At 41.0% G+C, this 12299-nt stretch overlaps 1 protein-coding gene across 2 annotated transcripts in view; it reads right to left on the bottom strand.

Annotated features, from left to right (window-relative positions):
* The window catches only part of bicd1a (bicaudal D homolog 1a), a 189981-nt gene that overhangs the window by 161323 nt on the left and 16359 nt on the right, over positions 1 to 12299 (bottom strand). The gene's annotated exons all lie outside the window — the stretch shown is intronic.

Genomic DNA, 12299 nt, shown 5'->3' with positions numbered 1-12299 from the left:
CATACAGGAAACAAAAGTCTTTGAAATTCATATAATAAGGGGTTACATTGATAACCCCCTCTGGAAGAACATTAATACGAAGATTCCCAGGATTAAGTTGTCAACTTTGTGTCAGTAAATTAGCCAAACTTCATTGAGTTGCTATGGTCGGGCTTTGTCGAGAACTATGACCATTTCCCACATTGCAGCAGGAGTACATGCTGTGTGACGTGGTGCAGCAACAACCAGATCTCCTCCACAGCTTCACAACTGATAGCAGTCACCTGAGATACAGCTCCTAAAAATGATCCAAATGTACACCTGGATCTATTGGATGTTCAAGCCTAGTTTGGTTGGCTCTTACCTGGTACAATCTGATGTCACTTCCTAGTTGCTTCTCTTTCTTCAGTTTGCACATTATATCAATATACTTACAATATTCCTGTGTGCACAAGCACCTTTCACCAACTCATTGTGAAGTGCACCACAGTCAATTAAGTGATCTTGAAAAAGAGAAACAAAAGGACTGCAGATGTTGGAATCTAAATGAAAAAACAACAAGATGCTGGAGGAACTCAGCAGGCCAGGCAACATCCATGGAGAAAAACAGACGGTCAACGTTTCGGGTCCTGACAACATTGACCATCTGTTTTTCTCCACGGATGCTGCCTGGCTTGCTGAGTTCCTCCAGCATCTTGTTGTGTTTTCAAATGATTTTGAAACGTACTTACAATATTAATGTAGAAAACATTACATGTAGCAACCTCCCACAAACACCAATATGACTATATGTTGTAGTGACGTTGTTTGGGAGCAAAATATCAGCCAGGGAACAGGGAGAAACCATAGTGCCAAAGGACTGGTTGCACTAAACCTAGAGGAACACAGAGCTTCAGCCTGGTATCTCACCTACTTCTGTTGTGTACTCAGATCTCAGCTAGACTGTGCTCACACCTCTGGAGTCTATTTCTCTGATGTTCTTGTGAAGCACAACTTGGGCCTCTTTATTTCATTGACAACACAGTGTTAGTCACTGCTGCTAGTGTTGAGGTACTTCCAGCCATTTTCTTCTAACTCATGAGTGAAAGTGTTATCCACTGCAGCACTGCCGACTATACTGTCCTCTCTTCCTCATCCAGCAATGATCATGAAATAGAATCCTTTCCCAGAGTAATGCAGGGTACAGAAGAACAGCTGAATTTGTCAACTATAAGTTCATTCATTCCAGCTCAAATCATGGCATGGCTCTCGAGAAATGGTAATAAATCTTAAGCAGTCTCCGTTCAACACTTCCACTTTCAGCCAAAGATTTCCAGCTTATTCAATGGTAGTGTGTAAATATTAACACAGATCTCCCAGAGGTGGGTAGGAAGGAGTACAGTCAAAACACAGGACAGACACCACTATCTGCTCAACCTGTTACTAACTTCCTGAGCCACCAACTCGATTCCCCTCCTTAGTACCTGTCTGAAACTTGAGCTGGGCCACTTTTTGCAAACTTGGTATCAAATTGGCTCGAAGATGAGTTGAGTTTCAAACCACACATCCATGGCATCTTTAAAACAGCTTATTTCAACCTCAACAACATTACCCACCACAACTACTGTCCCGTCCCTCCAACCCACCGTCCCAAATTGTGCTGCAGGTTGTGCTGCTGCCTCACAACTCCAGTGACCTGGGTTTGATGCTGACCTCAGGTGCTGTCCAGTTGGAGTTGGCATATTCTTCCTGAGAGCTCCGGTTTCTTCCCACATTCCAAAGATGTGCTGGTTGTCAGGTTAATTGGCTTTATTGCCCCGTGCAGTTAGGTGGCAAGAGACTCGGAGGTGTGAATAGGAATGTTCGAGAGAATATGTTTCAAGGAAATGTGGGATTGTTTCCACATCACTTCAGTCTCAAAATCTCCAAGGGTTTCACCCTAAGCTCAAGTTTTCCAATGTACAAGTTTTACAGCCTTCCTCAGCTGGAAGTGCTGAGAGGATGATCCATCTTAGAATGACTGGAAAAGCTGAGGTGAATGGGGAATAAAATGAAACTCCCTGATGGCTAAAGAAATACCTTGCACATAGGAACATGCTGGTGGTTGAGGGTTAATCATCCTGCAGGACATGGCAGATGGAAGCTAAAATGAAAAACTGTGAGGTCATCCACTCTGACAGGAAAAGTATGAAGGCAGAGTAACTTTTAAATGGTGAGAGATTGAAGTGTTAGTGTTCAGTGAGGCTTGATACGTGAATCAGTGAAAGTTAATGTGTAGCTACAGTAGGCAATTAGGAAGGAAATGGTATGTTGGCTTTTATCACAAGATGATGAAAGTAAAAGCATCTCATTGCAATTACACAAGGCCTTGATGAGACAGCACTTGGAATTCGAACAAAGCCAAGATGGATCAACCTCTCAGCAGCTCTGGCTGAAGATGGATGCAGGTTATGCTTTTGCAAAGCTTGTCTACTGGAAAGCCCAAGCTTATGGTGGAACAGTTAAAGATGTTGAAACTAATGTAGAAACATCAGGAAGTCTCCCCAAAAGTCTTTACACCACTTACAACCCACAGGTCAGGAGCCTACTAGAATATTCTCCATTTGCCTGGATAAATGCAGCTCCAACACTGAAGAACCTTGACACCATCCAGGACAAAGCTGATGCTTTGAAAAGTGGTAACTACTAAAAGAGGGAGTTTGTAAAAGCAAGTGAGAGTTTGTGAATTGTAGTTCTGCTCATCTAAAGGAGCTTCAATGTTTTCAATTAAAATTTAAAATAAAAGCAAAAATTACTCACTCAGGAACTGCCAGCTTTCCTGCCAGATGCTGACGCATTGGTTGGTGACCACGAATCTGTTTTCATTCATGACAAGAGAAAAAACATAGACTTATGTCTGTAAATGAACCTAGAACAGTACAGCTCAGGAACAGGCCCTTCGGCCCACAATGTTGTGCCGAACCAATTACACTAGTAATAAAAAGCCCAACTAAACTAATCCCTTCTACCTACACAATGTCCATATCCTACCATTTCCCTCACATTTGTGAGCCTATCTAAGAGCTTCTTGAACACCCCTATCATATTTGCCTCCACCAACACACCAGGCAGGGGATTCCAGGCACCCAGCACTCTGTGTAATAAAAAACTTGCCCCACACATCTCCTTTGAACTTACCCTCTATCACCTTAAATGCATGACCTCTGGTATCAGACATTTCAACCCTGGGGAAAAGATACTGGCTGTCTATCTATACCTCTCATAATCTTATAAACCTCTATCAGATCTCCCCTCAGCCTCCACCGCTCCAGAACAACATGGTTTGTCCAACCTATCCTCATAGCACATGTCCTCTAATTCAGGCAGCATCTTGGTAAACCTCTTCTGCACCATCTCCAAAGCCTCGACAGTCTTCCTATAATGGGGCAACCAGAACTGAATGCAATACTCCAAATGCAGCCTAACTAAAGTTTTATAAAGCTGCAGGATAACTTCCTGACTCTTCAACTCAATGCCTCGACTAATGAAGGCAAGAATGCCATATGCTTTTTTACCACCCTATCAACCTGTGTGACCACCTTCAGGGAGCAATGAACTTGGACCCCAAGATCCTTCTGCCCATCAATCTCCATTCCACACAAAAACAATCACTCAATGGAAAGGTAAGTTGCTGGGATGGCACAAATGTCTCCCAGGAACAAAAATTGAATAAAGCAATCTTTGGGGGATGCGTGTGATACTTGATCAAAGATAAATCCTTGCAGCAACACAGCAAGATCACATGGATTATGACTGTCCAGATATGGCCGTCCAGATGAAGGGTCTCAACCTGAAACGTCAACTGTCCATTTCTCTTCACAGATGCTGTTGACCCACCGAGTTCCTCCAGCATTTTGTTTTTTGTTCCAGATTCCAGCATCTGCAGCTTCTTGTGCCTCCACATGGATTATTTGTTTAAAGTTTAACAATCCTCTGCCATTTTTACAGAAAGAGAGAAAGAATAAAACAATGCTGAAAACCAATAAATGGTAAAAGATAACAATGAGGAGATCCCTATTTGCCAGACAGAGGGTGAGAAACAAGCAACAAAGCACATTCAACCCTCTACAATCAACCTTGAGAATATAAATAGCTTACCAGTTGATCTAATGCTTCCCAGCAGTGATTACAAGATCAGCAAGTGGATGCCAGAAGCAGTTACAGAATTCTGGCGTTATTTTCCCATCTCCTGCCCAATCCTCTAGTGCAAGGTCTGTACTAGTAATATGTCTATTTCAGTGGCTAATTGCCAATATATTCGTGCTCCTGTTATGTGACAGACATAGCACCCACTCCTGGCGTGGCATCAGGGGTATTGCACTGCCTCAAATAAACAAATATTAACAAAGATCAACTGAGACATCAGCTCTCTTTTGTTATTTTTAGATAATTAATGAAGGTAAAAATAACCTGCCCTGTGATGTTTTTGAACTTATCATTCCATCAACATCCACAGCTGTTTGTCAGCCCAGTGACACCAAAACATGGCAGCAGTATCATTTGATCTGATACAAGCTTTAAAGCAGCAGAGACATACGAATTCCTTTTTTTTTTAAAGAGGAAGTGTCCCTCTACCGTTAAAATTAGATTTTCGAGTTTTATTGAGTAAAAATCTGAAAGAATAGAATTACAAAGTTATACTGCACCCAACTTTCCTTGTAGAGAATCAATGTCCCAGTGATTCATGATCCTCTGAGGAGGAGAAATTCCTCCTCCTGAAATTGGCAACCCCTTTATTCTGAGACCATGCCTCCTCCCTGCAAATTGCCCCAAGAAGGGAAACATCCTCTCAGCATCCACCCTGTCAATTCCCCTCTGAAACTTGTATGGCTCAATATCACCTCTCATGTTTTTAAACTCCACTGTTGTATGGGCCCTACCTGACAACCCTTTCATTCCAGGAATCAACCTGTTGAACCTTCTCTGACCTGGCTTCAATGCAAGTATACCCCTCCTTTAAATGAAGCGATCAAAACTGTAAAGTGTATTCCAGGTGTAGTCTCCAGTTGTAGTACATAGCACAGGAACAGGCCCTTTGGCCCACAATGGCTGTGTCGACCACCTGCCTGCACGTGGTCTATATCCCTCCATTCCCTGCCTGTTCATGTGCTTGCCCAAATGCCACTTAGCAAGACTTCTCAACTTTTATTCTCTATTCCCTTTACAGAAAAGCCACATCCCATTTCCCTTCCTAATTACCTGCTTATTAACTTCCTGTGCTTCATGAGTGAGGACACCTAAAGGTTTCTGTTCCACAACATTCTGCAGTCTCCATTTAAATAACATTCTGCTTTCCTGTATTTACTCACAAAGTGGATAACCTCACATTGATACTCCATCCGTTAAACTTTTTCCACTAATTTAACCTGTCTACATTCCTTTGCATCCTCAGTTCTTCTCCCATCTTGCTTTCTCACCTTTCACTGTATCATCAACTATTGTTGAACGGTGCCTTCATCGAGGTCATTAACATCAATTGTAAGTAGGTGATGCCCCAGCATCAATTCCTGTGGTATCCCACTTGGTACAGCTTGTGAATCTGACCCATTTACCTTGACTCTGTTTTCTATTGATTGTCCAGTCCCTTATTTATTACAATGTCATATTGGCTGGGTTTGTTTTCTTTTAAATGGAGGTGACTACATGGAGATTGAATGGAGCTGTATAAAATCATGACACAACTCTAAAGGATGGATTGAAAGGATATGCCCTTAATAGCAAGGGCAGTGTCCAGTTGGAAGGTAACTGGTCAGATTAGAGAGGCATGTGGATGTTGTATATGTGGACTTTAGTAAAACATTTAACAAGGTCCCTCATGGTAGACTGATCCAGAAGATTAAAGCACATGGGATCCACAGAGAATGGTAGGTTGGATTCAAACTTGGCTTGGCCACAGAAAACAGAGGGTAGTGTTGGAGGGGTGTTATTCTGACTGGAGGTCTGTGACCAGTAGTGTTCTGCAAGGATCAGTGCTGAGACCTCCGTTGTCTGTGAGATATATCAATGATTTGGAAGAAAATGTAGGTGGGCTGATTAGTAAGTTTGTGGATGACACAAAAATTAGCAAAGTTGTGGATAATGAAGAACGTTGTCAAAGGACGTGGCAGGATATAAACCAGTTGGAAATGTGGGTAGTGAAATGGCGGATGGAGTTTAATCTAGCCACGTGTAAAGTGTTGCACTTTGGGAGGTCAAATATAAGAGGAAAGTATAAAATAAATGGCAGAACCATCAGGAGCATTGATGTACAGAGGGATCTTGGGGTGCAAGTTCATAGCTCCCTGAAAGTGGCAACATAAGTAGATAGGGTCGTAAAGGCGGAGTATGGCATACTTGCCTTCATTGGTTGGAGACGTGAGTATAAAAGTCAGGAAGGCATGTTGCAGCTGTATAAAACTTTGGTTAGGCCACATTTGGAGTACTGTGTGCATTTCTGGTCACTGCATTACAGGAAGATTGTGGTGGCATTGAAGAGGGTGCAGGATGCTGCCTGGATTAGAGTATTAGCTACAAGGAGAGGTTGAACAAACTTGGATTGTTTTCTCTCGAGCATCAGAGGCTGAGGGGCAACCTAATAGAAATATATAAAATTACGAGAAGGTAGATAGTCTTTTTGCCCAGGGTGAAAATGTCAAATACTAGAGGGCATAGCTTTAAGGTGAGAGGGGGAACATTTAAAGGAGATTTACTTTGTAAATCTCTTTTAAACAGTGGAACACACTGCCAGGAGAAGTGGTGGAAGCAGATGTGATGGCAATCTTTAAGAGGAATTTAGACAGGCATACGAACAGGGAGTGGAGGAACATAGAACACGTGTAGGCAGATGCGATTAGTTTGGATTGGCTCACAGCAGGCACGGACATTGTGGGCTGAAGGGCCTGTTCCTGAGCTGTACAGTTCTATGTTCTTTCTGCCATAAATGACCAAGGGCTGGTAAGTGAAATGGAAGCTTTTTTCCCAGCAGGCATGGATACAACTGTCTGAATGGTTTCCCCCTGCATTTTATTCTATCCTTCTAACCAGTCCCTTAACTGTTCTGGTGAAGAGTTTGGATCTACAGCTTCTTGCTGAGGACTCATTTAAGAGTTTATTTCTATTTAACAAATGAAAAGCCATTCAATATCAAGTTATTATTTTGGATCTCCTCTCAATATTCTCAACTTTCCTTATAACTAAGTCCTCTCTTGACTGGTATCCTCCTATTGAACGGTTCCTCACCTTCTCCAAAGCCTTGATATCCTTCCAGAAGTAATGGATCTGAAGTTGGACGTGGTTACACACACACTTACTGGAAGTGCAAAGTGGCTTTTGGATAATTGCTGGTCTGTTCTCCAATGCCAAAGAAAATCAGGGAGTATGCAGAATGAGCTGCCAATCCTCTAATGCCTACTTTTTACTATGGTGTGGGGCAAATTTAAACTTAATCAAGGACCCCTCCCACCCCAGTCATTCTCTCTCCCACCACCTCCCATTAAGCAGAAGATACAAAAACTTGAGCACATGTTCCACCAGGCTCAAGGACAGCTTTTATCCCGGTGTTATAAGACCCCTTATACACTAAGGACGAACTCTTGATTTCTCATTCTACTTCGTCATGGTCATTGAACTTTATTTGTCTACCTGCACTGCACTTGCCCTGTAACTGTAACACTATATTCTGCATTCTGTTTTTTTTCTTTTGCACTGCTTCAATGTACTGTTGTATGGAATGATCTATCTGGATGGCATGCAAACCAAGCTTTTCATTGTATTTCGGTACATGTGACAATAATAAATCAATTACCAATCTAATGATCAAACTGTGGCCAAATTAAGGATTTTAGTAGAGTTAGCATGTGTGGAATTGACAGAGAAGCAATGTCATGCGAGACCCAAAACCACTGCAGCAAATGGAGCTGAATAACAAACTTATTCCAAAATAAAGTAATGAGGGGTCAGCGGTGAGAAGGGTGAGCAGCTTCAAGTTTCTGGGTATCAACATCTTGGACAATCTATCCTGGGCCCAACACATTGGTGCAATCACGAAGAATGCACACAAACTTCATTAGGAGTTTGAGGAAATTCTCTATGTCACCGAAGACTCTTACAAACTTCTATAGATGTATGGTGGAGAGCATTCTGACTGGCTGCAGCACAGTCTGGTATGCATAGGATCGCAAGAGGCTGTACAGGGTCGTAGATTCAGCCAGCTCCATCACAGGCACAACTTCCCCACCATGGAGGACATCTTCAAGACACAGTGCCTCAGGAAGGCAGCATCCATCACTAAGGATCCTCAACATCCAGGACCTGCCTTCTTCTCGTTACTACCATTGGGGAAGAGGTACAGAAGCCTGAAGACCTACACTCAACGATTCAGAAACGACTTCTTTCCCTACGCCATCAGATTTCTGAACGTTCCAGGAACACTACCTCGTTACTCGTTTATTTTGCACTATTTTTGTAATTTACAGTAATTTTATGTCTTTGCACTGTACTGCTGATGCAAAACAATAAATTTCATGTCATCTAAGTTAGTGATAAATCTGATTCCGAAAATCACTAAAGAATCAAGCAGAAATTGCTGCTACATTTCCCTGTTACAACCTGTTTCTAATAATCCACCATTACCACTTTCCTCCAACAATACAGCCATCGCCACTAATAAACAGTCTCCAATTATGTTCGATGGGATCCATCTGTTACTTTATTATTTAGAAGTTCCTACAACATTAAAATCCTTCTAAGGCAGCTTTCCCATCATCAATTCAACTTAAAGGATGCAAGCACATCACATTACCTCAGAAATGTTACTTCCCATTTTCAAAAGGTTACAAAGTTACAAGAAGTACACATTATATTTTGAGAAAAATGTGTCCCTTAAATGAATTCATTTTACGAATTCCCGTTCCAAAACATTCAATAGTTTCCCCTCCAACATTTCTCACCACCACCCGTTCCATTATACTTCGGGTAGGAGCAAGCCACTACAGTGGATGCTGAACATTGCTTTATAATGCTTAGCATTTAACATTTGTGTTCAGAAATATCTCCAATTATCTTACTAATTGCATGTCCATGACTTATTGATGAATCATCATTAATTATTCTCTTGAAGGTAGCAATCTACGTTTCCAGGTTTTGCACTCAGATGTTTCTTTGTAGAGGGCCACTAATATATACTGTAAGCACAATGTGATTTATTGTAGTGTGCTAAATGCTCCTGGGTAATTCAGATCATCAACCCCAACTGGATTAATCAAATGAAAAGCAAATTAGAAATCTAGGGAAAAACAAAATGGGATCAGATGCCTAAACTTTCAATGTACTTTCAAACATCTGAATCTGTTGCAGATGAAAAGACAGCAGCTCAGAAGCAGTATAAGCCTATTAGAATGCAGATTTTGCAATAATTAAATATGTGCTCTGCATCTTCCCCAGTAAACATTAAAAAAAAGAAATTAACATTCAAAAGCAAACAGAGAGCAAGCACACAGGTGTAATTATGAATAACAATAGCAAAAGAGTGGATATGTACCAATTGCGGGTAAATTTAGACATTTGGCTTTTCTACAGTAAGTAATTAAAATAATCATGAAGATATCACAGAAATAATAGTGGCAGAGTTAAATGAAACACATTAAGTCTTGTGACAGGGACAAACAGTAATTTTCCATTATTTACAAGTCATGGAGAAGGGCAGACTGAAGGAATAATCACTGGTGGGAAGTACTCTACACATTCAAACTTCCAGTAATATTGAAGCTTAAGTGGGAGATTGGAGATGACTCATCACTTTCATGACTAAGTCCAATAAATGTTACTGATATTAACATGCAAGATCCATTAAATGCCAAATCATATTTCAAATTTGTAGCGTAGATTTATGCCATCAGTAACATAAGCTTTGAATTTATTTATAGAAAAACAACTGCATGAAAGAATCGGTTACATTTTCTTCTCAGAACCTTGCACTGTATTGAAATTTGACCAAATTTTTTGTTTTCCTTTCTCCTCTCCAGTATTTTTTCCCCAGTTTGGGGAAATGTTGCTCTTTCAAGATGCCAGGTTATACAAAAACTGTACATAAGTTGATAAAACCAATCTGATGTGGTACATATCCTTCAGCCTCAGTTTGTACTCAATTAGGGGGAAACTCAAGGCAAGCTGTCGTCTGGGATACAATGACCCTGGGACCCCTGACTTAGGGAAGAAGAAAATAAGCCAGGGATCCGGCTTGCCACCCAGTGACTCTTGCTGGAATTACACTGAAGGAAGACAGGACAGGGTTTACAGATACTTAGCCTCCATGGTTTAATAGCTTTCAGATCCTCACCATCAAGCCTCAATGGCTGCTGAGGTCATGTGCCCAGATTCCTGACATCCTTGTAACCATATCCTAGCAAAGAGCAAGGAAGGAAAGAAACACAGAAAAATAAAAAAAATAAAAAATCACATTCTATACAATTAAGGAGGTGAAAACCAACCCCTTCATAAGATATCAACAAGACCTAATGTTTCCAAAATCCCCTCTGAATTCTTTTGAAGAAGAATCCTGCAAATATTATTTGCCACTGCTTTCACCTTCCCAAGATACTTTCCCTTCCTGGAGAAATGCAGCTATTGCTTGTAGGGGAAGTCAAGGAGGATGCAAATTTCTTGCTCTGGATGCAGTTGGAATAAGTACTTTACATCTATATCATAGTGATGACTTCTTTATCACTGCCTAATGACAAACCCAGCACAACAAACCACCCAAGCTTCAGCCTAGCCAAGAATCTGCCCTTTCAAGCCAAGCTACTATTCAAAGTACACATCTCATTTGACATCTTTGGTCACCAGGCCTTTATGTACTGCACTATTTAAGGAATTAGAACAATAAATATTGAAAAGCACAGAATTACAAACAAACTAAATGCAAGATTATTCTTACTGACTCTATCGATATGAAAATTAAATATTTCAATAGAACACGTTGCCAGACCTTAATCATTTGAAGATAACAAGCAGCAATCTCATTTGGAGAATAGGTCCGACCACCTTGAACTCCTATGAGGAACATACAAGTTACTAGGGCTGTAGGCTGTGTAATGACCCAATTTGTAAAGTGTAACTGCTTGTACTTTGGATGAGTGAAGACCAGGCTCTTGCTGTGATGACTGCCTTGGTTCGATCATTTACCAACACTCAGTTCAAACATTTAGAACGGAGACATGGGTGAGGTACCAGAGAGTGGCCAGGCATTGGTATTACAAGAAAGCAAAAGTTGCTGGAAATCTTCAGCAGATCAGGCAACATCTATGGAAGGAGAAGCAGAGTTAACATTTAAGGTCAAAGACCTTTCATCAAGGTTCTGATGAAGAGTCTTTGACACGAAATGTTAACTGTTTGTCCATCCAAAAATACTACCTGATCTGCTGAGCATTTCTTGCATTTACTGCTTTTATTTCAGATTTCCAGTATCTGCATTTTTTTTTAAATTTTCTTTGATATTAGAATAAGTTGTATTTTTGTAGTTCCTTTAACATAATAGAACATTGAACAGTCCAGCACAGGAACAGGCCCTTCGGCCCACGAGGTGCCAAACTAATTAAACTAGTAATTAAATGCTTAACTAAACGAATCCCTTCTGCCCACATAATGTCCATATCCCTCCATTAATGAATAACTCATGATGGGAAAATGGAGAAACAGCATTAAAAAAATGATTGCTGAAATACTGGTGAAGAGAGGTTTTCAAGGAATATAGAGATATCTCGGGGGATCTCCAGAAAATAATGATTAACATTTGAAGGATCTGCTGTTGAAAATGCAGCAAAGTGGGACTTACAAGAGGCTGGGCTCAGAAACATGAATTATGAAAACTATTCAGCAGAGCCAGATGAGTTACACAGTTAAGATAGAAAAGCCATTGAAGAATTTATCATCAATAAAGAGAACTCTGGACTTGGGGACATGGAGCCAATGCCAGCAGTGAGGGCATTGAAGATGCAAGGCTTGTCAAAGCTAGGTTACAGAAGGGTCTCAGCCTGGAACGTCAACTGTTCACTTCCCTCTATAGATGCTGCCTGACCTGCTGAGTTCCTCCAGCATTTTGTGTGGGTTGTTACAGGCAGGGGTTGCTTTCAAAGAGTTGGTTATTCCACAGGGTGGAGACTGGTAAAATCAAGGCTGGAAATGATGAAGGTTTGAATTAGAGATGGGGTAACAGGGAACTTGAGGGCAGAGTGGAATCAGATAACATTATTGTGATGAAAACAACAGTCTCAATGATAAACTAATGTGGACTTTGATCAACCAAAGCACATGAAGCTGAAGCAGCA

The sequence above is a fragment of the Pristis pectinata genome, chromosome 15 (assembly GCF_009764475.1).
Source record: "Pristis pectinata isolate sPriPec2 chromosome 15, sPriPec2.1.pri, whole genome shotgun sequence".
Taxonomy (NCBI): Eukaryota; Metazoa; Chordata; class Chondrichthyes; order Rhinopristiformes; family Pristidae; genus Pristis; species Pristis pectinata.
Note: the sequence above shows the minus strand (reverse complement) of the source record. Positions and strands in the feature narration are given on the sequence as shown.